Genomic DNA, 15,920 nt, shown 5'->3' with positions numbered 1-15,920 from the left:
AAGACAGATTACCATAGTTTCTACTCAGTCATTTGCAAACTCTGAAGCACACATGAATCGGCTAGGGCCAGATCAAAGGGTGGAGGCTTCCGATGTGACTGTGTTAATCTCGCCTCTAAAAAGCACTCTGTTAAAATCTGCGTCCATAACCACACACCGCGCACTGTAGTTGTTTTGGAAATTTCTATTTATTACTTCCAGTCTCTCTAATGACTGTGTTTTTCTGTACAATTGTTCACAACTCTTATAGGGGGATGGGTGGAGATTCAATAAAAAAGAAACTAAAAAAAATGTTTAAGAATAGCTCATAAAAATATCAACACTTGAACATGCAAGCCACAGGTAGATTGTCCGACATTAACAGCACATTTGTAATTTTCACGTCCAGCATGTACCTATAGTCAATAAGATGCATATGTGATTTGCACATTGTTTTCTACACAGAGAAATAGCTGTGGTCTTTTTATACCAGCACCATTCTTTTAATTAAAAATTAAATAACATTAAATTGCTTCTCTCAAATTTCCAGTCACTGGTTCCTATCCTGCCCTCTGGAGCGACGGAGAACAGTTAGCCTCATCTTGCACACAATAGTTCTTGCTGATATTTGGAGGCAGCTATCAGGTCTCCCCTGAATCTTAACACTGGAATTTATAACTACAAAGTCCATCACGCTTAGCCTTGTCTACACCAGGTGTGAGGAACCTTTGGCCCTCCAGATGTTGCTGAACTGCAACTGCCACCATCCCAGGCCACTAGTCTGATGAGGGTTGTAGCTCAGCAACATCTGGAAGAATTTGACATTTGATATTTAAAACAAAAACATGCAAGTAGTCATCAAGGAGAAAACCAGAACTGGGTTAGACTTCCTTACACTCTGCACTCTTCCCCATTTTCCTGCTTTTTAAAAATTACAGTGGTACCTCAGGTTACAGACGCTTCAGGTTACAGACTCCGCTAACCCAGAAATATTACCTCAGGTTAAGAACTTTGCTTCAGGATGAGAACAGAAATCGTGTGGCGGAGGCGCAGCAGCAGCGGGAGGCCCCATTAGCTAAAGTGGTACCTCAGGTTAAGAACAGTTTCAGGTTAAGAACAGACCTCCAGAACGAATTAAGTTCTTAACCAGAGGTACCACTGAGGTAATTCCCACCTAAACTAGGACAGAGATTTTCAACCCTTCTGAGTCCATGGCTCCCTTGACCAACTACATTCTTCCTGCAGCACCCCTGTGGGGCTCAGGAGCCCAGTTATGTCACCCCTTGCCTGCAGAGCTGGCGGCCTCTCACCCTTTTTTGAACCCCCTTCCCTTGTGGAGTTTCCTCAGCCTCCTCTCCTTGGACGTCCTCTGGGCAGTCACTGCTGCCACCCATAGTTTCTGAGCTGCCCCCCACCCCAAAGAGAGCTGCCTCCTCACACTGCCCCACAGGGGCCTGGGAAGAGGATGCCCCCAGCCATAGTGGTCCAAAGGGACCCTGACCATTAGGTCCAGTCACGAATGACTCTGGGGTTGCAGCGCTCATCTCGCCTTATTGGCTGAGGGAGCCAGCTTACAGCTTCCAGGTCATGTGGCCAGCATGACTAAGCCGCTTCTGGCAAACCAGAGCAGCGCACGGAAACACTGCTTACCTTCCCGCCGGAGTGGTACCTATTTATCTACTTGCACTTTGACGTGCTTTCAAACTGCTAGGTTGGCAGGAGCAGGGACCGAACAACGGGAGCTCACCCCGTCACGGGGATTCGAACCGCCGACCTTCTGATCGGCAAGCCCTAGGCTCTGTGGTTTAGACCACAGCACCACCCACGTTGGTCCAAAGGAGACTGGCTAAAAGTGAATGTGAGGCCAGCACCTTACCTTGGGAGGCAGCAGTGGCAGCAACAGGTACTGCCAGGCCTGCATGAGGCAAAGGCTCCTCTTCAGCACTGGGCACTCAGTTCCCAGGCTGGCACTGCACACAGCAAGTGTCTGCCTGCCCTCCCACTAGTCTGTCCATTCCCAACAGCAAGGGCTGGAGGACTGGCTGGCTGGGCTCCCTCGCCTGCCTGCTTGCTTGCTTACTCCGAGGTCGCCTCACCTTCTGGCAACCAGACCCCCTGGCCAGCCCCAGAGGCCCCATTCGCCTGTGGAGCTTGTAGCCAGGGCTGCTGCAACAAACAGCTGTGCAAGCCTTGGGGAGGCAGAGACGCAAGAGGGCATCCCTCTGAGGGAGGGAAGGAAAGAGGGACAGAGGCCAGTGTTGCCTGCGGCACCCCTGACCATAATTTAAGGCACCCCAGGGTGCCACGGCACACTGGTTGAAAACCACTGAACTGGGGGGTGCCCTACTAATGGAGGTTGAAATAATGCAACGAAATCAGATCCTGGATTGTTGCAATACAGTGGTACCTCGGGTTACATACGCTTCAGGTAACAGACTCCGCTAACCCAGAAATAGTGCTTCAGGTTAAGAACTTTGCTTCAGGATAAGAACAGAACTCGTGCTCCAGTGGCGTGGCAGCAGCAGGAGGCCCCATTAGCTAAAGTGGTTCTTCAGGTTAAGAACAGTTTCATGTTAAGAATGGACCTCCAGAACGAATTAAGTTCTTAACCAGAGGTACCACTGTACATGTTTTATTATTATCGATGGATTCCATGCCCTTAGCTCAGCCAGAAGAGCAGAAGTCTCTTAATCTCAGGGTTGTGGGCCTGGGCCCGTCAGGCAAAAGATTCCTGCATTGCAGCGAACTGGACTACATGACCCTCGTGGTCCCTTCCAACTACCGGTAATTATATTCCAACTGATTCTAATTATATATCTCTACCTAGCTATCAATATTCAGTATATGAAAAACCTCAGAGGAGAACAATGTGCCAGGACACCCTTGATTCACTGTCCCTCCTTCGCGTGAAGCAGACGGGCTTCTTTGAGTCACCCTCAAACTTATTTAGAATTTTGCAGTCAGAAAACAGAGAAAGGAGTTACGGTGGTACCTCGGATTACAAACACCTCAGGTTACAAACACTTCGGGTTACAGATTCTGCTAACCTGGAAGTTGTACCTTGGGTTAAGAACTTCAACTCAGGATGAGAACAGAAATCGTGCGCCGGTGGCGCGGTGGCAGTGGGAGGCCCCATTAGCTGAAGTGGTACCTCAGGTTAAGAACGGTTTCAGGTTAAGAACAGACCTCTGGGAGGAATTAAGTTCATAACCAGAGGTACCACTGTATTTCAATTTAGGCATGCCTATACGTTTTGTGTCGCTTCATCACAATAAAATGTTGTTTTATGGTTTAGCAGTGGTTTTATTTTGAATTATATCTGGGCTGGGGGGGGCGGCACCATAATCTCCTCAGCGCTTAGGGCCTCTAAAGGTCTTTAATCAAACTCCGAGAAAGAGGGCAGTTTTTTCTTTCCATCCAAAGGCCTCATTCTGATCTGTGCTGCCATAACTCAGGATTCTCTTGTTTCCTGGTTCACCCCTCGCTTCCCACTATGCGTAACTCCCCTGCCCTTCAAAATCACAAGATCCTCTGCTCCGACGTTCCTTTCCCAGCATCTCGGAGGAAATTTCCAGACGTCATGCCTCTTTCACAGAGCTCAGGGGGCGGATTTAATTACCCAGAAGGTTCCCTTAACGTGCCGACCCCTGGTGCCTCCATTCCTCTCTTCAGCGCCATATGGTCTCCTACCCAAAGCAGATTCTCAGGAACAAGGAGGCCTACAGGAAGCAGCCAAACCGGGTGAGTCATCCCAGATCTTCAGAGTGACAAAGTCTCCAGAGTGGGGATGGGGAAGTGGGGGGGGGGAGGATGTTGGCTCAGAGCCCCCAGGGCTCGGTTGGCATGTGCCGAAGCCACCCACGGGGCTGGGTGTCTCCTCCCATCATCGCTAGCTGAGCGGCAGAGCCTTTCCATCGAGGGTCTCTGCCCACCACAGAAAAAGCACCCTGAGAGCTGAGGTTCTTACGCAATTGCAACACCCCCTGGGACTCATTGCCACAAGAGGTGAGCTGCTGATGGCTGCTAGCTTAAGACAGGGTTGCCGTATTTCAAAAAATAAAAACCAGGACACCCCAAAAGTTGTTGAGCTAAAAAAAATGTGATTTTTAGGCAAAAGGAAGCCTTTCGGAAATCCCCCCCCGGATGTCAATTCCGCCTTTAAAATCCCAGTTATGTCCAAGGAAATCTAGATGCACGGCAGCCCTAGCTTTAGAGGGCTTTTATACAAAGTCAAGACAGCTATTAGCTTCTTGAGAATCTGAATTTAAAAAACGCTAGGTAACGTTGAAGACGTCAGCCTGCATTATCAGTGCTCTCAGAAGCCAGAGGGCTTGCTGAACAATGAGTTCAGTGGTTGGAGAACAGGAACAGGGTCCCAACACCACACATTGCATTAATCCGTCATTTACTGCTCTTAAAAATTCATTATTGTTCTTTGAAACGTTTGGCACGGCAACCGCTTAGTCTTCCACTTGAAACTCTGCCAGAGTCCACATAAAGAGAAATGCACATGCTTCCCCTGGTCACCCTCGCCTCTGTTGTCATCAGATTTTTGATTGTAAGCTCCTCAGGAGCAGGGACTTGCCTTCTGATCCTTTGTAAAGGCGTTGTGTACTTTGGAGAGTGGCCCATTAGGGGCCTCAACCAGCCTCTACTTTCTTACTTACTCTAGGGAGTTGGCCCAGCTGGTCAGCTTCCTCCTCCTTAAGATCAGTGTTGAACTGTTAATTCTGACAGCCCCCTTGAGAGTTCTCCTGGCAGCCTGGGCAAAGGAGCCCAAAGAAAGCTTTTAGGTTATTTTACCTAAAGAGGAGGAGGATGGGGATAAAACTAGAATTAGCTAGCTCTGCCTGCCATTGGCTCTGGCGCCACCTGCTGTTGGGCTCCCTGCATTCTGCCGTACCGGTTCCAATGGTCGCCAGCCAACACTGGCGATGGAATCAAACATTTATACATGGAATGAGGGCTACAGAAAAACCTGGGGAGGGGGCTGCCTGTGTGAGCTCTGTCTTCTTGGAGGAGCTGTAGCTCAGCGGGAGACCACCTGCCCAATCCCAAGCATCTCCAAGTAGGCCCAAGAAAGTATTACCCTGGAAAAAGTACCCTGGAGAAGGCTAAACCATGGTTTATTAAACTGTGATTTAGGAAACCATGGCTTATTGTTCTGTGTGAACCCAGCCCACCCTCTTAACTAAGGTTTATTAATTATGGTTAAAAGCAGCTTGTTAACCGAGGTTTTCTAGTTGGCTTATCAACCATACCTAAGGTTAACCATGGCTTAGCAATACGTGGGATCACAGACCTTGACCTCTTTAACTATGGCTAAGGAGCCATCAATGCCCAAAATCTACAGAGCTGTGAGAAAAGGGAGGCAAAAGTTCAGACCTCTCTCAAGGCTTGGTTGCTGTCGCTTTAAAACTATTCTGTGACACAATGAACCAAAGTTTAGGTAATCGTCTGCCAGATGCCTCACCTTTAACCATGGTTTACATTAACCGTGGTTTAGAGTTAGGTGCAAACTGGACAATATTAAGCCACAGGTATGGATCGTCCAGCTTGGTATAAAGTCACAGCCTATGCTCTTTTCCTATAACTAGTGGGGGGATATGAGTTGTATCCCATGTTAGTCCTACCCAAAGTAGACCTATTGAAAGTAATGGAGATGACTAATGTACAGTGCCACATTAAACCCGGTGGAGGCCCCTAGACAGTCGAAATCTCGCGGGGCCCTTTGCAAATTATCTCCTAATACATTTTTTATTTTCTTTCAAGATCAAATCAGTATTATTTTGATCCAATGTGGCGGGGCCTCTAAAAGGCCCATAGGCCAGTGCCTACTGTCTGTTTTGTAATCTGGCACTGCTAACATAGGTCCATTAACTTTAATAGGTCTACTCTGGGCAAAACTTTGTTGAACACCCCCCACATACACACACAAATTATACCACATGCAAACAAATGTGGGAGTGTAGAGGATGATGATACAGATTTTCCTGCTCACAAACATGAAGGTGCACAAACCAACCCTTATCTGCAGCTGAATCAACATGCTTGCCTTGTGCAGCTCACAACTAAGTGGGGCAGCAGCCGTGGGGCAGAGTGGCATGGGCCCCTCCCGAGAACAAGCCTGGCCTGCCATCTTTCTCTGGAGTGGAGAGGATTGGGGTTTGGGCCGAGAGGGGCTCCTTCAAGGGCTCCTTCGCCTCGTTCTGAAACTTGTCCTTGCAGCTGCCGGGTGCGTTAAATGGATTCCTCCTGCTGGGTCAGCTAATGCAATTTGCAAGTAAGTGGGGCAGCTGTGTTGTGGTGCTGGTGCCAGGACTCTCCAGAGACCAGGCCCAGTACAAGTGCCTCACCTATACCCTCCTTGATGGCAGCCCTGAGCATCCACAACAGCGTTCAGGCAGGAAGCTTTAACTAACTCTCATATATACATACCAATTGCTAACTCAATTTGCCTTACCCAAACATATAAACCCCTTCACGCCTTATATGCCCACTCTGAAGAACTAGCCCTGTTCCAGGTGCTGCATAATTCTCGTTCTGCATTTATAAGAAGCAAATCTTTTATCGTGTGGCAGCACCCAGCACTTTGGAACTCCCTGCCTATTGACATTTAGAAAGGCACCTTCATTGTACTGCTTTCGGACCCTGCCAAAGGCATTTTTTTTAAGGCAAGCCTACCTAGGCATATAAGGGGCACGGGTGGAGCTGTGGGTTAAACCACAGAGCCTAGGACTTGCCGATCAGAAGGTCGGTGGTTCGAATCCCCGCGATGGGGTGAGCTCCCCTTGCTCGGTCCCTGCTCCTGCCCACCTAGCAGTTCGAAAGCACAAAGTGCAAGCAGATAAATAGGTACCGCTCCGGCAGGAAGGTAAACGGCATTTCCGTGCGCTGCTCTGGCTCGCCAGAAGCGGCTTAGTCATGCTGGCCACATGACCTGGAAGCTGTACGCCGGCTCCCTTGGCCAATAAAGCGAGATGAGCGCCGCAACCCCAGAGTCGGCCACGACTGGACCTAATGGTCAGGGGTCCCTTTACACTTTACCTAGGCATATAGAACATTGCATGTATTTTAATCTGGTTCTTAGCTTATCGTTGATTTCCATTATCTTTGGAATGTTCAAATGGTTGTTTTTAACTTTTTTAACAGATGATTTCATTGGTATTATAATTATTACTTGTTTATTGAATTTATATATATTTGTTCTGTATCCTTTTTGTAAACGGCTTTGAAGTCTCTTCTTCTTCTTACAATCAAATGCAATATGCAATTTTTAGGATGAAACACGCAAATAATTATTTGAGCGCTAGTCCTCAGGCAGTCAAAATGTTCTGGGAGGTGCTGCTGCTGTTATTTTATCCTGCTTCCGTTGCATTGCAGCGCAAGAGAGCTCCCTCCAGATGGTACTCATAGAACTGTAGAGTTGGATGGGACCCCAAGGGTCATCCAGTCAAGCCCCCTGAAATGCAGGTAACATTACGGGAAGCACCGCAGAACAACTCCAATGGCAGCATAGTGGATAGAGCAGGGGTAGGCAACTTAAGACCCGTAGGCCGGATGAGGCCCAACTGCCTTCTAAATCCAGCCCGCAGACGCTCTGGGAATCAGTGTGTTTTTACATGAGTAGAATGTGTCCTTTGATTTAAAATGCATCTCTGTGTTATTTGTGGGGCATAGGAATTCGTTCATTATTTTTTTCAAAATATAGTCCGGCCCACTGCATGGTCTGAGGGACGGTGGACCAGCCCATGGCTGAAAAAGGTTGCTGACCCCTGGGATAGAGTGTTGGGCTAGCAGCTGGGAGAGACCAAGGTTCAAATCCACAACGTTCACCGGGGTGGCCTTGGGCCAGTCACTGCTTCTCAGCCTAACCTACCTCGCAGGGTCGTTGTGTGGATCAAACAAGGAGGGGGAGAACCACTTACGCCACCTTGAGCTCCTTTGGGGGGGGGAGAGAGAGTAGCGATATAAACACCATCAATAAAATGGAACAATCTGCAAAAATCCTCCCCTAGAAGAGGAAGAAGAGTTCGGATTTGATATCCCGCTTTATCACTACCCGAAGGAGTCTCAAAGCGGCTAACATTCTCCTTTCCCTTCCTCCCCCACAACAAACACTCTGTGAGGTGAGTGAGGCTGAGAGACTTCAGAGAAGTGTGACTGGCCCAAGGTCACCCAGCAGCTGCAGGTGGAGGAGCGGGGAATCGAACCCAGTTCACCAGATTACGAGACTACCGCTCTTAACCACTACACCACACTGGCTCCCCTATTGCATTTTGAGTGTGCCAATCGCATTGTTGCAGAACACACACACATAACCCACTGCCAGTCTGGAGGGACCATCTGAATAGGCCATTCCCCTTTGCAGTGGTTTTCCAGAGTCCGGCTGATGTCCTAAGCTCTGGCCAACAGTGTTCCCCGCACACCTACGGGCCGAGGAGAGAGAACGCCTCCCTGCTTCACTAAGGTCTCCCTCTTCCCTTTTCCGTTCCTCTGACAGCCACGACTGAACCGGCACTCGTCACCTGTCAAAGGCACACCGTGCGCTACAGGCGCCTGTAGTGGGTTGCCTAGCGACACTCGCACGCTGCTGCGTTCTCCTCCGTTCGGAACAGGAGAACATTCCACAGCCCCGGGTTCCTTCACTTCCTATCCCAACCTCCTCTCCCAGCTTCCTAACCACCTCTGCTTCCTCCCTTTCTCCTTCACTGACCATCAAGTGCCCAAAAATACGGCCGGGGGATGGGACAGGGCAGGGCGAGGAGGGGAGGGCGAGATTCCTGAGGTCATCAGCCTAGACCTTGAAATGAAATGATATAAAAAAGCAGTATTAAGGACAGCAAGTAAGTCAAATGCAGGATCTTGTCCCACCCCCCACAAATCTTAAGTTTTCCACATTTCCACATCAGTTTGCACCGGGGGGGGGGGGAGAGGGGGAAATTCACCAGCATTTTAGTGTGAATTTTCTCTCAGTGTGCACATTTCTGCAACGCCTTAATGTACACATTTGTGCAAGCAATGGTCTCTAAAGCATTTATTTATTTACGCCGTGCCTTTCAACCTAGAGTCTTGTTTTCTATATGTCGTTTTCATTAATGTATGGATTTATACGCACACGTTACCCTAATATGTGTGCTTTCGTACGCGTCGCATGCCTGGAGGACATACAGCTGCAGAATTTGGAGATGTGCAAATCCCAAAGGACGGCTGTTCTCCGGTTCGTTTATTGTTTCAGAAATTAGGAAGGGCCGCCTGCTAAATGCAAGCTGAATCAGATTCCCCACCCCCCATCCCAAACCCTAGATAAGGGTAAGCAAGAGATTGAAGTGGGTTTATTTAATAATAATAATAATAATAATAATAATAATAATAATAATAATAGTGGAAGATTTTTGCTGTGTAGTTTGGAGGGATGGAATTTAAGAGGATGAGGTGGTCAAAGTCCTGGGGACTGCAGTTAAAAAGATGTACAGTGGTATACCTCAGGTTACAGATGCTTCAGGTTACAGACTCCGCTAACCCAGAAATAGTACCTCAGGTTAAGAACTTTGCTTCAGGGTGAGAACAGAAATTGTGCGGCGGTAGTGGGAGGCCCCATTAGCTAAAGTGGTACCTCAGGTTAAGAACAGTTTCAGGTTAAGAACGGATCTCCAGAACGAATTAAGTTCTTAACCCGAGGTACCACTGTATTTGGATGTCAGGAAGACAGAAGAAGGGTTGTGGCTGAGCATCTGCCCTGCATGTAGAAGTTCCGGGTTCAATCCCCAGCATCTCTGGGCAGGGGGGTTGGAGAGTCCCCTGCCTGAAGTCCTGAAGAGCTGCTGCCAGCCAGTGTAGGCATCAATGAGATAGGTGGGCCAATGGCTTGGGGCTCTGTATAATAAGGCTAGTCTTTGTCTAAAAGGCAATGGCAAGAGGAGGATTTACGCAATGCACACCCTTTGCATTGAGTGCGGAGGAATGCTAGAATCGGGAGGGTAGATTAAATCAGGGAAACTGTGGCCCTCCCAGAGAGTGTGGGACTCCAACTCCCATCATCCCCGACCACTGGGTGTGCTGGCTGGGGCTGATGGGCGTTGAAGTCCAACAGCTTCTGAAGGTTCCCCCAAATTTCCCCATCCCTGGATTAAAGAATCCACAAGCCAGAAGGGATGCCAATCAGCATAATATTAGATTGTGTGTCAATATGTTCTATGGCAGGGAAAAACCAATTGTGTTTCTAATCGAACCTTGAATTTTGAAGCCCAAATTGCCACGAAACTCAAATATGTTTATCTAAAAGGTTTAATCCTTGGTGATGTTTTGGAAATGGTTATTCATTGCTGCTGGGAATAGTAGAGTGACCAGCTTTAGGAGTGGGGAACACGGCACCAAATTATTTGGGTTTTTTAAAAAAATATACAGACTATAGCTACCTAAATTGACATACTACGAAAGCAGGTCTGAAGATCAACAGCCAGATGAGTTTAGAGAGCGATGGAGTATTTTTCTGATGTTGTAGAACAATAAATTCCAAGATAATATTCAACCCCATAGATCTTTTGCCTTATTGCCATTGAAAGAAAAGAACTTTTGTGTTGTGTTCTTGTATTTTTCCTATCCTGGTCCCTTAACGTCCGATGCTTCTTATGTTATTCATAAGTTATTTTTTAAATATCTGTCTATCTCTTTATTTATCCTATCTCCCAAAAAGAGCCCAGGGTGGCAAACGCACTTAACGATAGGGCAGTGATAAAAAAAAGAAAGAATAACAATAAAATAAAATAACTGAAATGTTTAAAATACTGTTAAAAACATTTGAAACAAATTGAAAAACAGATGTAACCAAATCACATGTTTGGATAGACTCCGCTGAAATAGAAACATTTCCCACAAAAGTCTAAATGGGGATGGGGTCAATCAGCAGTGAGTTCCAAAGGACAGGCCACGCTTAAGAAAAAACTCCGTATAAACACGGAATGATCATTGTATGACTCCTGAAGAAGGGGAAAGTCTGCAGATTGAAGTGATCACATCAGTACATACGGGATAGAATCGTAGAATTGCAGAGTTGGAAGGGGAACACAAGGGCCATCTAGTCCAACTCCCTGCAAGGCAGAGATAAGGCACTCCTCACAAGTAAATACGTTTTATGGTTGCTCAAAAGCTGCATAAAAATAAAAAAACAACCTCCAAAAGCTATAAAAATAAAACTACAGTTCCAGCCACAGGAGAACAGTGCCAAAAATATATGGTTTATACTGATTATTAATACGATTTCCACTATCATTTGTTTTGATATGGGGGATTTAAGAACAATCACGTTGCATCTGTAATATTAGAAGCAGGTTTTTTTTGTTTTTAAGGATTTATTCCTAAAAGAAGAAATATTTTCCCCAAGACCTCACCAGCTGAAGAATTTCGTTTGGAGCTATTGCCATGCATTCTTGATCCTATTTTCTATTTTTATTTTTTTGATATGGTATACTATTCTTAATGAGATAAATTTTCTTAAGCTGCAGAGTTTAGAAGGAGAAATCAATTGGGAGCGATGAGACGCTTAAAGAGAGTGCCTTCACTTCATCGACGCCTTCTAATAAGACGACATTTTCGGTTTTGAATTTAATGGAATATTTTTAACAAACAATTTGCAAGAGACAGAGAGAGCCCCCTCCCCACAGGCATGCAGGCGTCAAAAAGGAGCAGTGGTGGTGCTGGCAGAACCTTTAAGCGGCTCTCTGCACTCCAGCGAGAAGGAGCAGCATGGGGCAATGGTCGGAGCGTCGGATTCAGAGTTTCCCGGCACACTCGCCATTTCTGTGATTCACTCGCACCATTTTCTCTCAGACAGCTCCCTCTTCGCCAGCCACAACACTGTCTCCTCACGTTCTCACACAGAATTGTGGAGCCCAACCCTACAGAGAGGCAGGAATCTTTTACCCAAGTTGGGGCCCAAACCCTTCAGTCTCATGCTCTGCCGAATGAGCTACTCCAACTGTTTTTACACAAGTGGGCACACCAAAATGGAGGTGCCCTGGCCTCCCGTTCCCCTCCTTTTCCTTCACATTTGCACCCCATATAATTCTTACACACACCTCTCTTTTCCTCTTTCTCAACCCAACCTGTGTCTGTTCACACACACTGCCTTTCCCTGCACCTATCTGAAGAAGTGACGGTAGTGTGTCTCTGAGTGAAAGAAATAACTGTATGCATACATACACACACACACACCGTATTTTTCCGTGTATAACACGCCCCTGTGTATAAGATGCCCCCTCTTTTTGGAACTCGAAATTGAGAAAATGGGGGGGGGGGTTTGCCCAGACTTGTTGAGCTTTTTTGGAGGAGGGGGTTGCCAAACATCGCTCACCAGCAGGATCGCCACAGCCAATCACACAATCGATTGCAGCAGCAGCCGGCAGACCTTGACATACCCACCAATTCCCTGCAAAAACGACACTGACAATCTCCTCTCTACTATCCGTGTATAAGATGATCCCGAATTTTTAGCATAATTTTTTAAGAATATAACCTTGTCTTATACAGTGGTACCTCGGGTTAAGTACTTAATTCATTTGAGAGGTCCGTTCTTAACCTGAAACTGTTCTTAACCTGAAGCACCACTTTAGCTAATGGGGCCTCCTGCTGCCGCCATTGCGCGATTTCTGTTCTTATCCTGAAGCAAAGTTCTTAACCCGAGGTACTATTTCTGGGTTAGTGGAGTCTGTAACCTGAAGCATATGTAACCCGAGGTACCACTGTACAGTGGAAAATATGGTGTGTGTGCATATATACAGTACGTGTCTATGTATGTGTGTATGTATATGTGTCTATGTATATGTGTGTGTGTGTGTGTATATGAGAGAGAGAGACGCGCTGTGAGGAAACTTTGAATAGGAGGGTGTTGACTGCAAATATGTGTGAGAGATGGAAGAAAACACAGTTATGGATTTGGGTGCGGAAAAGAAGTGTTAGGTGTGAGGAGAGACCAGGCGCATCAAAGCTCACAAACACATTCCTCTCTCACACACACATTTCCCTTTCATTCCTTCTGCCTAAATCCACTCCTCTGCTTGTGCAACAGAAACTTCCCTTCCTCTCCCCTGCACATTCCCTCCCCTCAAGATCTGCTCCAGAGGAGCTGGAGGACCCTCAGTGCGGATCTTGACGGTGTGTGGGGAGAGGAACTCCAGTTGCAGGACGGGGAACCTGGTGCACACAGGATTGGATGCAATCGCTCCGTTCAAATAGGCAGTCACGAAGCTGGCCTTGGGTCAGTTATTATTGCTCAGCCTAGCCTACCTCACAGGGTTGTTGTGGGATAAAAGCAAAGACCACGGCTGTAAAGGAAAAGCAGGAGGTAATTCTTTATTTCTCGTACCCCGTTAAGGTGTTTACACAGTGAGCCACTCTGAGTCCACCTGGTGCAAAAAAGCAGGACGTACGCTTTGAAAGACAAACCAATTAATCCAATAAAATAAATTAGCTCTTGCATAAAAAATACATAAGCTACAGATTATAACAGGTTCTCCAGTCAACACAGTTTAGCAGTTTTGAATGCTGGGTTTGGGCACAGAAGGCCGTATCCAGTCTAACTTGTACTCAAAGTAGACCTATTGAAATTAATAAACAGGGCTAAGTTATGTCCATTAATTACAGTGGGTCTACTCCCAAGGAGAACTCAGTTGGAGACAACCCAGAGGATGCAAATCTAAATCCCTGCTCAGGGACAAAAGCTCACCAGCGCTTTGGCTGAATTGCTTTCTCTCCACTGAAGCCTACCTCACAGGTTGTTGTCAGGATAATTTGATATGAGTCCCCTTCGCCATCACACATAGAGTCACCGACATTATTGGAGGGAGAAGACAGAAATGCAGCAAACCAAGAAACCCAGACAGACAAATGATGGTCTGAGACAAGCAGACAGCAGAAGTCAGCAAAGAAATGCTGATCCCACCAAAAAGGAATAGCTCTGGTGTATCCAGAAATCAGAGCAAGATGCCAAAAGGAAGCTCTCTCTCCCCCCCCCTGCCCGGACTCCAGGGAAAGCAGGGCATCAGTCAACCCCCCCCCCCCAATCATTATGTAGTCACTGGCCCATTTTAACACTGACTACATGCTAAATCAGGGACACGGGTGGCGCTGTGGGTTAAACCACACAGCCTGGGGCTTGCTGATTGGAAGGTCGGCGGTTCGAATCCCCGCGACGGAGTGAGCTCCCGTTGCTCGGTCCCTGCTCCTGCCAACCTAGCAGTTTGAAAGCACGTCAAAGTGCAAGTAGATAAATAGGTACCACTCCAGCGGAAAGGTAAACGGCGTTTCCGTGTGCTGCTCTCGTTTGCCAGAAGCGGCTTAGTCATGCTGGCCACATGACCTGGAAGCTGTATGCCGGCTCCCTCGACCAATAAAGCGAGATGAGCGTCGCAACCTCAGAGTCGGCCACGACTGGACCTAATGGTCAGGGGTCCCTTTACCTTTACATGCTAAATAGTTCAGTCCGTTGAGCATGAGACTCTGAATCTCAGGATCATGGGTTTGAGCCCCACATTGGGCAAAAGATTCCTGCATTTCAGGGGGTTGGACTAGAAGACCGCCCTGAGACCCCCCAGGTATAGGGTGGTATATAAATTAAATAAATAACAAATAAATAAATAACCCCTTCCAATTCTACAATTCTATGTTCAGATTAAATGGGTTGTATCCAATGTTAGTCCTACTCAGAGTAGACCCACTGAAATTAATCAAGATGACTGACTTAGGTGCATTACTTCCAAGGGGTCTACTCTGAGTAGAATTTAGCTGGATACCACCCACTGATTTTATGTCGTAGTCTTCTACCTCCGTCGGAGGAAGAACTAAGAGCAGGAAATCACTTGAGCTCCGGCTGCATCTGAAAATTCAGGACCATGGACAGCTCCCCCATCTGTTACCGGAATGGGAGAACGCTCAGAAGCTGCCTTAGGAGACCAGGCAACGGCCTCACTTAGCTCAGAATTGTTATCAATCATAAATTTATTGCCTGCCCTTCTCCAGCAGGTCCCAGGGCAGGTTAACAAACAATTTAAGATTCACTATTAAAAACAGCCAAAACAAATGACAGAGGAGGCAACCAAAAGGTCATTATATAAACATTTAAATGGCGACTTATTAGTGGCAGCAAGAATAATATCGACAGCAAGGAATTGGAAAGACACAAAGGGTTTAAATGTAAAAATAGTACCAAAAATAGTATAATGTAATTTGGGACATAGCACTTCCCGAAAAACTGATGCAAAAACTTTGTGTAGCTAGAGGGCAAAAACCCCTGAGAGACTGCCCATTCACCCACAGAGACGCTACAAGACAAACTGTACCTGCCTCATTCCGTAATATATGGTTGTGCTAACATTTTCCTTTGTATCAATATTAACAAAGTTTGGACCCTTTGCATGCCCATTCCTTTGTAAACTATTGGTATTTCTCTTTAGAGCTGAGAAATGTCTTCAGGCTGGGGTGGGAGGGAAAGAGTGGGGTGTTTATGTATTTCATAAAATTTATATACTGTTTGATTTTGGGGGAGAAACCTCCTTAGCTTGTCATCCCCCCCCCCCCGTTCAACATGCAATAATTATTATTTAATAAAGGTTATTTCAAAAACAAGAACAGTTGGCAGTCGCTGGAGCAGGGTGGGTCCTGAGAACAGAGGTCCGTCTTCAGAATTCACCCAAATTTGTACTGTGGGGGTGCCGGACGAGGGAATCCCACAGCTTAGAGGGCTGTTCTCTGTGGCAGCACCTCCCAGGCCACGCCACCCACCCCAAACCTCGGAGAGCCCCCTCCTTGCCACTGTAAAACACTGTGGTTTTATTGCAGGTATAATTCTGTTGACACAACAACACAGTAAAGGTAAAGGTAGAGGTAAAGGGACCCCTGACCGTTAGGTCCGGTCGCGGACGACTCTGGGGTTGCAGCGCTCATCT

The 15,920-nt window shown here is 47.0% G+C and overlaps 1 protein-coding gene and 1 long non-coding RNA gene across 2 annotated transcripts in view; one reads left to right on the top strand and one right to left on the bottom strand.

Annotated features, from left to right (window-relative positions):
* The window catches only part of LOC309358837, a 30,276-nt gene extending 14,582 nt beyond the window's left edge, over positions 1-15,694 (top strand). Inside the window, exons 2-3 of the long non-coding RNA XR_014163656.1 lie at positions 3,136-3,720; positions 14,811-15,694. This is a non-coding gene — a long non-coding RNA (uncharacterized lncRNA). The remainder of the gene's footprint in view (positions 1-3,135; positions 3,721-14,810) is intronic.
* The window catches only part of CNIH2 (cornichon family AMPA receptor auxiliary protein 2), a 55,443-nt gene that overhangs the window by 24,321 nt on the left and 15,202 nt on the right, over positions 1-15,920 (bottom strand). The window lies entirely within an intron of this gene.

Source organism: Podarcis melisellensis (assembly GCF_964234715.1).
Source record: "Podarcis melisellensis genome assembly, chromosome: 16".
In the NCBI taxonomy this organism is placed as follows: domain Eukaryota; kingdom Metazoa; phylum Chordata; class Lepidosauria; order Squamata; family Lacertidae; genus Podarcis; species Podarcis melisellensis.
The sequence above is the reverse complement of the archived record's forward strand: the minus strand, read 5'-3'. Positions and strand labels throughout refer to the sequence as shown.